General features: G+C 45.2%; 1 protein-coding gene across 21 annotated transcripts in view; it reads left to right on the top strand.

The window, feature by feature from the left end:
• The first annotated feature begins 636 nt into the window (after positions 1-636).
• The window catches only part of DTNB (dystrobrevin beta), a 310,883-nt gene continuing 296,164 nt past the window's right edge, over positions 637-15,355 (top strand). For 14 of the 21 annotated variants that reach the window (XM_017527170.2, XM_017527229.2, XM_017527220.2 and 11 more), the window contains exon 1: positions 11,739-11,930. The gene's annotated coding sequence lies outside the window, so the exon portion shown is untranslated. Of the gene's footprint in view, positions 706-11,648; positions 11,931-11,978; positions 11,998-12,244; positions 12,311-12,424; positions 12,448-15,355 lie in introns of those variants that run through there. The other 7 variants (XM_017527155.2, XM_017527133.2, XM_017527168.2 and 4 more) reach the window with 7 other exon arrangements.

The raw sequence follows: 15,355 nt of genomic DNA, 5'->3' as shown, positions 1-15,355 counted from the left end.
AACAAGAGCAAAAAAAAAAAAAAAAAAAAAAAAAAAAAAATTAGTTCATCTAGATGAACTTTGGGTGCAGGTATATTTTCTCAAAAGCATACCAGGTGACAGGTATGTGAGAACAGCTTGAATGACCCTTGAGCCAGTTTAGAAAGTTTTGTCAACATAGAATTTGTTGACATTTTCAGGTGTTTGACAACACTACATAAATAAACAGCCTTTGATAAACTAACGAAACCTGTAAGACACTCTTCCTTGGACACTCTAGCCTCTGGATTGCCTTCTTGGGGTAATTCTTGGGGATCTTTTGGGGTGCCATCAAGCCTCTGGCCTCATGAACTTTGCATGGTATGGCAGAATGATAGCTACTCACACCTGTAATCCCAGCACCTGGAAAATACTACGACAGGTATCGCTAGCTATCCAAGCCAGTCCAAACTTCAGCTTGACACCTAAGGACAGTTTTATTGAAGAATACAACTGCTGTTCACGAGATAAATCTTAGAAAGCTTTGTCTCGAAAGGTTTTCCATGCAGTTTGTCACAGGCTCTCATAATCCGCAGGATGTTACAGAGTAAAGATCAACACCACTATCCAGCACTGCCTCTCTTCCCCGCCCTCCGAATCCCACTCAGAGGTGTTCGAGCTGGTTTTCTGTGCCAGCTTCCTTCCACATTTGGACAAGACCGAGGACTCAGGCTTCAGCCTCTGGGGGTAAGGATTTCCACATTGTTATTTGCCATGCAAAATAGCAGTTCCTATTCATTTCTTCCAAATCTGCCTCTGTCAACACTGATGGCGTGCTACCCCGTACGGCTGGTACTGTGAGATTCGGCAACATTGTCTGTGTCCAGACTGTGCAGACCTTTGGCAGCCAAGCTCTCACCGTCCCCTGAAGGATGGATTTTGGTTTTTGTTTGCCTCCTGTGAAGGACCCTCTTTCTGCTAATCATTTTAATTACTCTCTCCTGGACCTCTTCCAGTCCTGTCACGCCATCTGTAAATGGCAGAGAACAGAACGACACACATTATGGTGTCAATGTATAATAATTTGATACAAAGATGCAATTATGATGTTTTGTTTTGAGTATTGCTATCTGCATGTTCTTGGTATTTTTGGCGGGATGGGGGCGGAGGTGGGAGGAGGAGGTTAGAAGCCGGAGCAGGCTGGACAGTGGATTTTATTTATAACTTTAAGGGATGGTTTTCAGGTTCATTAAATTGTTTTCCTTCAGCTGTTATTACCTTCCTCCTGCCCACATTGACACTCGGCGGGCAGGTGTCTGCCCTCCCACGCAGCTCGCTCACATCCTTCTGTAGCCTCCTCCCTGCCACTCTTAGCTCACTCACTACCTGGCACATGACCTTGGCGATTCCACCACGCACCTCTTCCCCAGATCATTTATCACTATGGTAATTAAGACTTGGATGTTCAGACTGTGGAATGGAAATAGAACAGGTTCTAGCACAGATTTTTAGAAATATTTTTCTTCCTGCCTCCAAAAAAGTACATGTTCATTTGAGACAAGTTTGAAAATACAAACAAATGCAAAGAAAATTAAAATAATTCTTAATCCTATTACCGAGAGATAACTTCTTCTAATATTTTGGTTTATATTCATCCAGTATTATTCAAGGAACACAACAAACACACTTTCCCATTATCTTTGAAAATATTATATTTGATATATTCAAAGAATATATGTAACATTACACTCCCCCCACAAGAATCAAAACATTATAAATAATGGCAGTAATTGTCATTTACCTAAGTGCACCCCTTGGTCTACCACTTTCTCTCATGGGGTGGAGGATTATTCCCTTGCCTTATTTTTGTTTTCCCTTGCCTTATTAAAGTAATTTTAGAAATTGTTTGTGTTTATTTGATTTTGAGCTTTGTAAAAATGGTAACATGCTATGAGTCATATGTTTCTTGCTTTTTTCACTAAGAAAAATGTTGGTTAAATTTATCCATGTTGTGTTGTGCAAATGTTCTTTTATTTTTGCTGCTGTTTAATATTTCCACTGTGGAGATATACACATTTATACATTCATTTTTCTCTTGCTGGCCATTTGGATTGTTTTCATAAGTCCCAAGAACAGGCTGGGCATGGTGGCTCATGCCTGTAATCCCAGCACTTTGGGAGGCTGAGGCAGGCAGATTGCCTGAGCTCATGAGTTCAAGACCAGCCTGGGCAACATGGTGAAACCCTGTCTCTATGAAATACAAAAATTAGTTGGGCGTGCTGGTGCACACTTGTGATCCCAGCTACCCTGGATGCTGAGGCACGAGAATTGCTTAAACCCGGGAGGCGGAGGTTGCAGTGAGCCAAGATTATGCCACTTCACTCCAGCCTGGGTGACAGAGCGAGACTCTGCCCCCAGAAAAAAAGTACTAAGGACAGTGCAGTGATTGTACATTCCCCTTGCTGCATGCGTGAAGAGTACCTTCGGGGTTGAATAGCTGGATATAAGGTATGTAGAATTTCAACTCTGTTAAGTATTGGCAAAATGGTTGTACTGATTTATACTCTCACCATTACTGTATAGGAGTTTCCAATTGATTAGCCTTTTTTCCAACATTTGGAATTGTGAAACTTTAAAACTTGCCATGCTAGTAGCTGTACAACTTTGTAGTATTAATTTGCATTTTCCTGAATAATAATGAAATTGAGGATCTTTTTCTATGTTTATTGGCCATGTGTTTTCTCTTCCATAAAATGCTTGCACCTTTTTCTATTATGATGTCTCGCACATTTTTTTTTTTTTTTGAGATGGAGTCTTGCTCTGTTGCCCAGGCTGAGTGCAATGATGGATCTCAGCTCACTGCAACCTCCGCCTTTGGGGTTCAAGCAATTCTTCTACCTCAGCCTCCCATGTAGCTGGGACTACAAGCATGCACCACCACACCCAGCTAATTCTTTGCTTTTTTTGTATTTTTAGTGGACAGGGTTTCACCATGTTGGCCAGGCTGCTGTGGGACTCCTGACCTCAGGTGATTCAATTGACTTAGCCTCCCAAAGTGCTGGGATTACAGGGGTGAGCCACTATGCCTGGTCTCTCACACATATTTTTAAACAAAATTTGAGCCATACTACATATACCATTTTATATTATCTAAAACATTCTTTTACAGTGTTATTTTAAGGATTTGGGACTCTTCTATCACATAATTTAATCAGAGCTCTGTAAGTATTTTTTTGAATTTTGGTTTTGAGAAATAACTCTGGTAAGATATTCTATTGCATACACTTAATTACACATAACAATGTTTCAATAAAATAAGTTCTAAGAATTGAAATTTCTGAGCCTGGGCAACATGGTGAAACCCTGTCTCTACAAAAAAAATAAGCTGGGCATAGAGGCATGTACCTGTAGTCTCAGCTACTCGGGAGGCTCAGGTGGGAGGATTACCTGAGCCTGGGGAGGTCCAGGTGGCAGTGACATATGATGGCACCACTGCACTCCAGCCTGGATTACAGAGCAAGACCCTGTCTCAAAACAAAAAAAAACACGACAAAAAAACCCAGTCGTATATCTTGATAATGACTGGATCAGTCAGTAAAAATCTTCTGAATTCCTTTTGATGGCCTCATAATATCCCATTGTATTTAAGTACCATAGTGTAGTCAATCAATCTTTTATGTTTGGGTGTTTAGTTAGTTTCCCATGCAAATACAAATATTTTTGCAAATTATGGTGCAACGAAGAAACTTACATATGTAAGCATGCCTATGTATTTTGGAGGTATCTTTAGCATAAATTCCTAGAAGTGGGAGTGCTAGGTTGAAATGTAAATGTACAAATTGTTTCTTTAAATCTTACCAAATGCTTCTCCATAAGGGCTATACTATTTTTCATTTCTTACAGCAATGTGTTTTTCCATAATCTCACCAACAGAGTACAAATATTCAATTGCCCCAATACCATTTTTTTTTTGAAACAGAGTCTTGCTCTGTTTCCCAGGCTGGAATGCAATGGCAGTGATCTCGGCTCACTGCAACCTCTTCCTCCCGGGTTCAAGAGATTCTCCTACCTCAGCCGCCTGAGTGGCTGGCATTACAGGTGCCCACCACCATACCCAGCTAATTTGTGTAGTTTTTAATAGAGACAGGGTTTCACGATGTTGGCCAGGTTGGTCTCAGACTCCTGACCCGAAGTGATCCACCTGCCTCAACCTCCCAAAGTGCTGGGATTACAGGCATGAGCCACTGAGCCCTGCCTCCCAACACCATTTATTAAAAAGCCCATCTTTGCCTCAGTCATTTGACTGTTTATTGTCTACTGGATTTTCATAAGCAGTAAGTTAATTTCTGAAGTTTCTATTTGATTTCATTGGTTTGCCTATGAAATCAAATGAAACAGAACCACACTGTTTTCATTCAGAAAGCTCTATAGCATGTTTTAATATTTGCTAGGGCTGGTCTCCTCTCATATCCCTTCCTTTTCTGTGTCTTACTGGTTATCCTTGAGTGTTTATTTTTTTTCCACATAAACTTTGGTATCAACTTGTATAGCTACAGAAAAGAATTTGTTTATATTTTTTGGAGAATCATATTAAATTTATAAATTAACATAAGGAGAACTGTTAACAACATTGAGATATTTTAAACAAAACCAAGTGATGTCTTGTTCAAGTATACATATGCATCTTTGAGGAGGGTTTCATAGTTTTATTTTTTTGATGGGAACAGCTGGCTGGGTGCAATGGCACATACCTGTAATCCCAGCACTTTGGGAGGACAAGGCAGGAAGATGACTTGAGCCCAGCAGTTCAAGACCAGCTTAGACAACATAGTGACACCTTGTTCCTGCAAAAAAAAAGTAAAAAAAATTAGCTGGGGGCAATGGTGCACGCCTGTGGTCCCAGCTACTTGTGAGAGAGGCTGGAGTGGGAGGATGGCTTCAGCCTGGGAGGGCAAGGCTGCAGTGAGCTGGGTGACACTGCAGTCCAGCATGACAGCAGAGTATGCCCTGTCTGAAACAACGGCAACAGTGAAAAATAAAACAACAACTTTATTAGATATAATTTACAAACTGTATAATTCACCTAGGTAAAGTTTACAATTAAATAGTTTGTAGTATATTAACAAGAGTTGTGCAACCATCCCCACAATCAACTTTAGAACATTCTCATCACTTCCAAAAGCAATCCCATACCCACTGGCAGCTCCTCCTCATTCCTTCCCACCTCTCCAGCCCCACGCATTGACTGATACCCTTTCTGTCTCTGTGGATTTGCCTATTCTGGACATTTCGTAAAATGGAATCAGTCTGGGCAGTGGCTCATGCCTGTAATCCCTGCACTTTGAGAGGCTGAGGCGGGCAGATCATGAGGTCAGGAGTTCAAGACCAGTCTGGCCAACATAGTGAAATCCCATCTCTACTTAAAAAAACACAAAAATTAGCTGGGCATGGTAGTGTGCACCTGTAATTCCAGCTACTTGGGAGGCTGAGGCAGGAGAATCATGTGAACCCGGGAGGTGGAGCTTACAGTGAGCTGAGATTGTGTCATTGCACTGCAGCCCGGGCGACAGTCCAGGACTCTGTCTCAAAAAAAGAAAAAAATAATATAAAATAAAATGGAATCACACTATATGTGGTCTTCAGTGGCTGGCTTCTTTCACTTAGCATGTCATGTTTTCTGGGTGTATCCACGTGGCAGCATGTGGCAGCACTCCGTTCTTTTTTTTATTGCCCAATAACATAGTCATCTGGGGGGATGAAGTGGTATCTCGCTGCGTTTTTGATTTGCATATCCCCAGTAGTTCATCAAGTCAAGCATCTTTCTGTGTGCCTCTTGGCCTTCTGTATATCTTCTTTGAAGAAATGTCTCATCAAATATCTTGTCCATTTTGCAATAGGGCAAAGATAAGATGAAATTTCACTCTTGTTGCCCAGGCTGGCGTGCAGTGGAGCAATCTCGGCTCACGGCAACCTCTGCCTCCCGGCTTCAAGCAATTCTGCTCAGTCTCCCGAAAAGCTGGGATTGCATGAATGCATCACCACACCCGGCTAATTTTGCATTTTTAGTGGAGACAGGGTTTCTCCATGTTGGTCAGGCTGATGTCAAACTCCCGACCTCAGGTGTCCTGCCAGCCTCAGTCTCCCAAAGTGCTGGGATTACAGGTGTGAGCCATCGCGCCCGGCTGATTTGTTTTATAATTGTTGTGTCTAGTTATTCCTTATATATTTTGGACATAAGTTCCTTATTATATATATCATCTGGAAATATTTTTGTCCATTCTGTAGGCTGTCTTTCCATCTTCTTGATGGTATTTTTTGACATACAAACGTTTTAAATTTTGATAACATCAGTGTGGCTATATTTTCTTTTGTCATTTGCTTTTATCAGCCCCAAGGTAATGAAGATTTATACCTATGTTTTCTTCTAAGAGTTTCATAGTCTTAGCTTTTACATTTAGGTTGTTGAAGTCCTAATCCCCCGTACCTCAGAATGTATCTATATTTGGAGCTAGGGTCTTTCAAGAGGTAATTAAGTTAAATGAGGTTATTATAGATGGGTCCTACTTCAATAGGACTAGTGTGCTTTAGGAAGAGGAGGCTAGGGTGCACACATGTACAGTAGAGAGGGAGCACATTAAGACACAGGGAGAAAGCAGCCACCTACAAACCAAAGAGGGAGGCCTCAGAACAACTGACCCCGCCAACTTCTTTTTTTTTTTTTTTTTTTTGAGATGGAGTCTTGCTTTGTCTTGCTTTAGAGTGCAGTGGCACTATCTCGACTCACTGCAGCCTCGAACTCCTGGGCTCGAGGGATCCTCCTGCCTCAGCCTCCTGAGTAGTTGGGACCACAGACACGCACCACCATGCCTGACTATTTAAAAACAATTTTTGGGCGGGGCTGGGTGTGGTGGCTCGTGCCTGTAATCCCAGCACTTGGGGAGGCTAAGGCGGGTGAATCACCCGAGGTCACGAGTTTGAGATCAACCCTGTCTTTACTAAAAATCAAACAAAAATTAGCTGAGTGTGGTGGCAGGTGCCTGTAATCCCAGTTACTTGGAAAGCTGAGGCAGGAGAATCACTTGAACCTGGGAGGCAGAGGTTACAGTGACCTGAGATCACACCTCTGCACTCCAGCTTGGGCAACAGAACAACACTCTGTCTNTTTTTTTTTTTTTTTTTTTTTTAGAGATGGGGTCTTACTGTGTTGCCCAGTCTGGTCCTGAACTCGTAGGCTCAAGTACTTCTTCTTCCTCTGCTTCCCAAAGTATGGAGATGACAAGCATGAACCACCACGCCCCACCCTTGCCAGCTCCTTGATCTGGAACTTGTTGCCTCCAGAACTGTGAGAAAATACATTTCTGTTCTTTAAACCAACCAATCTGAATACTTTGTGATGGCAGCTCTAGTGGACTAATACACAAACCCCGCTTGGATCATGGTATATTATTTTCTTAAACCATACTGGCCTTGTGTTTTGTGAGGTGCTTACTTAATAAATTTATTTATTTTCCTCTAGTATAGGGGTGGCAAACTATAGCTCATGAGCCAAAACCAGACCAATGTCTGTTTTTGTAAATATAATTTTGTCAGAACGTAATCTTTCTTTTAAAGGTCAGGTCAAAGTTTATTGACAATGATGAACTATGACAGCCTCTATAAAATTACCCCTTCCTTCGAGGTGTACGTGATCGAAGCAGCAAACATATTTTCATTCAGTCATATAACAAGCCATTTGTGGGGATTGAAACGTCTGGTCAATATCTCCTAATAGCATCTAGGCAAAATCTTAAATTTCAAAAGATAATTACACTCATATAGTCAAACTACCTGTGAAGGAGATGTGTCAAAGGAAATATGAAATGTAAAAATTTTTTTTGAGATGGAGTTTCACTCTTTCACCCAGGCTGGAGTGCAGTGGCGTGGCACGATCTTGGCTCACTGCAACCACCGCCTTCCTGTTTCAAGCAATCCTTCTGCCTCAGCCTCTTGAGTAGCTGGGATTACAGGCGCCCACCACCATGCCTGGCTAATTTCTGTATTTTCAGTAGAGACACGGTTTCCGCATATTGGCCAGGCCAATCTCAAACTCCTGACCTGATGATCTGCCCAAGGATCACTTATTAACATATCATGTATGGTTGCTTTTGTGCTACAGCAGCAGGCTGGTGTAGTTAGGCTACCAAACCCAAAATGTTTACTATCAGATGCTTTAGAAAATTTGCTGACCCTGCTCTACTAGACACTTAAGATGGGCTTGTATGTACAGCATTCTCTGAGTCATGCATTTTGTAAACAGTTCTTTTTTATCGACTGGATGTTTTAAAAACAGCACGAATGGATGGATATAAAATCCTTCGCTTGCATCTTTGTTCCTTAAGTTTCTAGAAAATGCTGAAAATGCTGTATCGCTACTGCCTGGCTTTGTATGTTGCTCTTGAGAAGTCTGATGCCAACATTTTGGCTACCAGACGCCATAATAAAACATCTACCCTAAAAAGAATGGGCTAAAGTAAGAACCATTTTAATTATAATTTCACAGTCTTTGGGGTTAGGAATTTGGGTAGGGCTTGGCTGGATGATTCTTCTGTTCCACATGGCTTCAACTGAGGTCACTCAGTGGTATTCAGCTTATGTTTGGGGTAATATAGGGCATTTATGACAGTTTCATTCATACCAGCAAGGATCAGCTAGGTGCTCTCCTCCATGTAGGCCCTTTCTGGGGACTTACATATTTTACATAACAGCTCAGGGCTTTAAGAATAAGTGTTCCCAGCTGGGCGCAGTGGCTCATGCCTCTAATCCAGAGGCCGATGAGGGCGCATCACTTGAGGCCAGGAGTTGGAGACCAGCCTGGCCAACATGGTGAAACCCCATCTCTGCTACATGTATAAAAATTAGCCTGGTTAGGCAGGAGCCAGTAATCCCAGCTACTTGGGAGGCTGAGGCAGGAGAATCGCTTGAACCTGGGAGGCAGAGGTTGCAGTGAGCCAAGATCACGCCACTGCACTCCAGCCTGGGTAACAGAGCAAGACTCCATCTCAAAAAGAAAAAAAAAAAGCTGCTGCATTAGTTTAGGGGAAAGAGGGGATAAGAGGGACAGATTCTAGGTATTTTTTTATGACGCAGCATCAATGGGACTTCGCGGTTGTCGGGTATGGAGTCAGGGCAGAGGGGTGGAGGGAGAAGAAGGAATGAAGAATGGCTCCCAGGATTCTGAATTGGGCAACTGTTTGGACAGTAGTTTAGATGTGTAGACTGTGGGTGTCTCTAGGACACCCAGGTACAGAAGTCCAGCAGGCTTTTGTGAATAAGGAACCCAGATGAGTGGCCTGAGCTGGAGATAGAGCACTTGGGTGTTGCTGATATGCAGCAGATGCAGACAGGGAGGATGTGTGGAGTGAAATGAGCAGAGGAGAGAATCTGTGAGACTGAGAAGTGGTCACAGAGGTTAAGAGGGGAGTCATGCCATGTCACCGAGGGAGTTCCAGAAAGAGTGGACTGCTCTGTGTTGTCAAATGTCACTGAGAGTTCTGACAATAGGGGGACTCAAATATGGCTTGTGGTATTTAGGATCCAACAGGCCACTCATGACAGAGCAGTGCAGTGATGCGGTGTGGACAGAAACTCCACAGGTTTGAGGAGCTGAGGAGCTGCCAAGGAGGTAGAGATGAGAGAAGGTGACTTTCAAGACATTTGTGAAGGGAAACACGGAGAAGGACTAGTAACTGAAGCAGAATCCAGAGAGACAGAGAAAGGGGTTCTCCCGTTTTTCTTGAGGACAAGATGATGAAGGAAAGAGACAAGTAAAGACAAGTTGGTAATTTTGGAGTGAGAGGGGGAGAATGATTGAAAGATGTTTGAAAAGTTTTCTGAGGATGTGGGAGGTGAAGAAATACAGAACAGAGATGGAGAGATGCGAATACAAGTGTACTTGAAGTATTTAATTCCCTTATGGTTCATGCTTGTCTAGTCCACATATTGAAATTACCTTGGTTTCAATCGATAGGACAAACATAGCAAGCAATATTTACACATTTATTTTATATTATTTACACATCTTTTCTCCAAAGAACAGAATCAATATTTACCCTCTTAATGCCTTCCACATAGTGGGTGCTCAAAAAGGGCAAATGAAGAAGCTAGATGTCTCTTACCTGTATTCTGAGTATCTTAATATGTTCAAAACATAGCAAAGACCGTGCCTACAAGAGATAAGTCTCCTAAAGCATGAAAATATTCACACACTTTATGTATGAAAGGTAAAATGCCCATCTTTTTGTTTTGTTTTGCTTTTTTGAGGCGGAGTCTCACTCTGTTGCCCATGCTGGAGTACAGTGGCACAATTTCAGCCCACTGCAACCTCTGCCTCCTGGGTTCAAGCCATTCTCCTGCCTCAGCCTCCCAAGTAACTGCTGGGGTTACAGGCTTGGGATCACAGGCGTATGCTATCATGCCCAGGTAATTTTTGTATTTTTAGTAAAGACGGGGTTTTGACATGTTGGCCAGGCTGGTCTCGAATCCCTGACCTCAAGTGATCTGCTCACCGCAGCCTCCCAAAGTGCTAGGATTACAGGGGGAGCCACAGTGTCCAGCCAGAAAATGCCCATCTTTTGAGGAACCTATTTGTTCCCATTTAACAAAGTTGGTTATCAGCATTTCCTTCACCATAGGAGTTTAAAAATAAAAAGAGGAGAGGAGGAAGAGGGTGTTCTAAAGGCAGGCAGGCAGACAGCAGCAGGAGGTGGCACGATCTGCCTTACCATAAGGTGCCAAAAAACAGTGAAAACCATACTCCCAGCACGCAGGCCTGGGGTTGCTTAGCTCGGGAGCTTACAGCCTTCATCATTGACCAACAGCACTTAAATTAAGGACGTTGCTGTTTTGAGTCTTAAATAACTGAGAAAAATGACCATTTGAGCCATTTAAAAAGTCCTACCTATTCCTAATTTGGCACTATCTCCTGCATTTCACATAGTTTGGAAAGAATTCTATAAAAGATGGATAGCAGTAAAACACAAAAAAATTGGCGCTGAGAAGGTAAACCTGGCTGCCCCTGGCTCCTTTGCCCAAGCTGTTTTCCCAGCCCTGATGTCCTCCCTTTTTCTTCCTAAGACTTTTCTTCCTTCGAGGCTGATCATAAATGCCGCTTCTTCCAGGAAGCCCTCCGCGGCGTCCAAGTAGAAATCATCTCTAGCTCCTGTGCCTTCCCAAAGCACCGCACCGAGGCTTGGCTCTGCACGGGTCACCGGACCTGGTTGTGTACATGGCTGTTTTCCCCGCTAAGTTATGGGCGCCTCGAGCCCAGGCGCCGTGACCGTGATCGTGACCGTGCGCCCATAGGCACCTGGTGCAGTGCGGGGCGCACGCCGCTGCCCAACGAGCTTGCGGAGTTCACAGGGGTCACTCGGGCAGAGGCTCGTGCTCAGGCGCTGGGAATGATTCACGGGGTGGCTCTTTGCATTCTTTGCCCTGTAGTCACGTCGGGCCGGGCACCCCGCGGGCAGATACCTGCGCATGGAAAGGCACCCGGCCCGGCGCCAGCGAGCGGGAGAAGCCTGGAAGGAGTCAGCTTCCCGCCTGCCCGGAACCCGCGGACGACCGGGGGGCGGGGCGCGGCCGCGGGGGCGGGGTCGAGGGGGTGCTCGGCTGCTCCCGCCCCCTCCCCACGCGCAGAAGCCCCGCCCCCGGCCGCGCGCGCGCGCCGGGCGCGCGTCCCCCCACCCCCCGCCACCTCCGCTCTCCGCCCTCCGCCCTCGCGCCCTCGCGCCCTCGCGCCGGGGGCGGGCGCTGCGCGTGCCGGGCGGGGAAGCGGCGCGAGCCGGGCGCTGCGAACGTTCGCCGCGGGGGCGGCTCCGGGGCCTGAGTGGGTGCCGCTGCTGCCTCAGCCGAGGGGGCCTGGCCGGAGCGGGCGGAGGAGTGAGGCCGCCGGAGACCTTCCCGACGCCCCCTGCTCCGGCCGGGAAGTGAGCAAGGTGGGGGTCCGCGGCGGCCGCCGGGGCTGCGGGGAGCAGAGCGGGGCTGGAGCCTGGCGCCCGCGAGGTGCGGGACGGGAGTCTGCGCTGCGCCGGGACCCGGGACCCGGGACCCGGGAGCCTGCGGGTGGGGGGCCGCTGGAGGCGGGGAGGGCGCGGGGAGCCGGGGCCGCTGCACCCGCGCGGCTGCGAGGAGGACCAGGCGGTGGGGATGCGGCTGAGCCCGGGCCGCGAGGGATCTCGGGGTCCGGAGCGCGCCGGGGCGCGGGCGCGAGCGGGGGCGCGGCGCCGGCTTGATGCTGCCGGATCCCGGCTCGCCGGGAGGCGGCTCTGCGTTAGGTGCTGAAGGGGCGAGGGAGGCAGGTCCTGGCAGAGGGCAGGTGTGGCGGGCAGGCCCTGGCAGACGGAAGAGTATGTGTTTCAGATCACCCCAAATCACTGTTTTCCGAGGCGCCTGATAGCGAACCTGTCCGGGAGGTCACCCTGGACTGGAAAGTGTCCCGAGAGGAGGATGCTGGTAACGAATGCTTGCCATTAAATTCCCGTGCCAGGCCTTGGGATTAGGAAGACCTTCCATCTACTGTGGGTAGAGAACCTTAGTCAGCACTGGGGCCACGAAATAGTATGAAACACACCGTCATTTGTTATTGAGGTGCTGACAGTGTGGCTGTGAAGGGATGCACATAAAATACAAAGGAGCATCGAATTTTATGTCTCGTGCCCTATTCACTTTAGGTCTTTTTTGTCTTTTCTCAGTATTGGGAAATTGGAGCCATAAATTCCGTGGTTTTGGGGATAAAGCAGAAAGGTCAAAGAAGCCTGTGGGAGAAATTTGGGAGAGTTTTGAAGGCTCCAATGGGTACCATTTAAAGGGGACTCTCAGAGGGGAAACAAGACGTTTGGAAAGAAAGGAAGTTTCCTTCCTTCCCAAGTGGAACTAAGGTCCATGACTATTCACTGCTAAATCCTCAGAATGTTGCCTGGCTCACAGCGGTGGAGCCATTAATGTCTATTGCAAGAATGAATGGGCAGGCAAGGTTTGCCACATTTGACATGGAGCAGTGTCAGCCACTCTAGTGTTAGGGAAGGTTGCTGGATTTCCCCTGTTCTTCAAGTTCTCTCTCTCTCTGCCCTTTTTTTTTTTTTTTTTCTGCCATGCGAGGCAACCCCGGTTCTTTGGTCTGGGCACGTTAAAGCAATGGCTAAGGGGGTGAGGTCTTGGTTTCCTGTAGCCATGCTACCACCTTCCCATGTTGCTTGCGTGTTGGCTGTCAGGAGCTTGCTCCTTCGGCTGTTGCGTGGGATCATCCCGTTTTGGTCCTTCTCCCATTGGCTTTTTCTATCACTTGAGAAGGAAGAGGGTAGTTTTGTCTAGAGAACACTTTTTCATTTTTATCCTGGTTCTTGAATCTTAGATCTGTAGTCCGAGCCTGTTTGTGCCTTTGCTTTTCTGTAAGGGCTGGAATTCTACCTGTTCTCTGCCTTGGCTGAATCTCTGAAGTCTGGAGCTCCAGGCTGCTGTTTCCGTTCGCTGGGTTGCAGTGCCTGTTAGGTTACTTTGCCTGCCAGATTAAAACTTGACCTTTTATGAGTTCTTTGAGGATTTTTATCATGCATAAGTGGAGTTGCCTTTGAAAGGGGTTGTACACTTAAGGTAGTGCTGGCAGGGTTTTTGGATGTCCACTAGAAATTTGAAAGACAAATTTCTACCTATGGTTGGAAAATTAGACTCAAAACCAAGAGAAATTCAATTTATTGTTTATTTTATGGCTTTATATTAATCTCTTGGGGCCTTAGTTTCTTCATGTGAAAAATAAGAGTAATAATCAAAATCTGGCATTGTATAGGAAGCCTTGAAGAAGTAAATTACTTTCTCCTGTTTTAGGACTGTACAACCAGCAGGTCTCTTGTTTAGGGGTGCCTAGGTTCTGCAATTCTGGGTGCCTTATTCCAGGCCCTCTCAATGATATTTTGTTTATATATTTATTTTAAAACTAACTTTTTTTTTTTTTTTTAATTGAAAAACAATTTTTATTGTGTCTTTTTTTTTTTTTTTTTTTGAGACGGAGTTTCACTCTTGTTACCCAGGCTGGAGTTAAAACTAACTTTTTGACACATAGTTGACACGATAAAATGCACAGATTTCCCATGAGTGGTTGGATGAGTTTTGAAAAAATACGCACAGTAGTCCCCCCATTACCCTCAGGGATATGTTCCAAGAGCCAGTGGGTGCCTGAAGCCACAGCTAATTCCAAACCCTATACAGACTGTTTTTTTTTCCTGTATATAAGCACCTATGATAAAGTTGTAACTGATAGGTGCCATGAGAGATTAATAACTTCTCTTAGGCATGTATTTGGCTTCTCTTTGGCTTATCCCAGTTGCCAGCATCACTACTCTTGCACTTTGGGTTTATTATTAAGTAAAACAGTGGTTACTTGAACAGTAGCCCTGTGATACCATGACGGTCAATCTGATAATTGAGAGAGCTACAAGTGAGTAACCAGGGTGTGGCTTATGCAGTGTGGATATGTTGGACAAAGGGATGGTTCACATCCCAGGTGGGACAGAACGGGATGGCACATTTCATCACGCTCTTTAGAATGGTGCACAACTTAAAACTTATGAAGTGTTTATTTCTGAGGGGGGACTGCTGTGTACTTTGTAACCATCATTCCAATCAAGACATTTCCATGGCCCCGGAATGTTCCTATATGCTGGTTTGCAGTCCATTCACCATCCTTTTCCACTCACTTCTGTTGATTTTTAATTACACGAGCATCAGAGCTGTGGCATCTAGTTGTGTAGATGAGCTTTAGGGAGCACCATTCACTTTGGAGTCCCTGTGCCTGGCAGCTCCTGGAGTTGTGTAGTGCACACTCTGTGTGACTGTGTGCTACAGCTCTGCAGGTGGCCCAGAATGCACACTTGCATGTCAAATACTCAAACAGTACAGGCAGAATAAAGGCCCCCCTGACCTACTCACAGAAACTGATGTTACCAGTTTGTTGTGGTCTTTCCAGACCATTCTCTGTGTAGATTCATGTATATACAGGTAATACAGAATTAAAAAAAGAGCAGCTTTTTCTCTTCTACGTTAATGACATCATACCATACACATTGTTCAGCAGTTTTTTTCCCGTAACAGAATGATTTTGAGATCTTTTCGTGTTGGAACTCAGGAATCTACCTGAGTCTTCTTATGAGAAGACTGAGACTACACAGTCTCTTATGCAGTACGTATTGTAGTTTGTTTAGTATTCTCATTAAGGGCCATTGGTGCAGTGAATGAAAAAATACAATTGCTGGGTCAGAGGTACACATTTGACCATATAATTGATGGGGCTGTAACCATGTTGCTACTTGTGGATTTAATCCATTTATTTTTAACTGCTGAGTGTATTCAGTATTCAGTGTAGACTTTT

Source organism: Cebus imitator, unplaced genomic scaffold, assembly GCF_001604975.1.
Source record: "Cebus imitator isolate Cc_AM_T3 unplaced genomic scaffold, Cebus_imitator-1.0 Scaffold1, whole genome shotgun sequence".
In the NCBI taxonomy this organism is placed as follows: domain Eukaryota; kingdom Metazoa; phylum Chordata; class Mammalia; order Primates; family Cebidae; genus Cebus; species Cebus imitator.
This window is presented reverse-complemented; position numbering and strand designations above follow the sequence as displayed.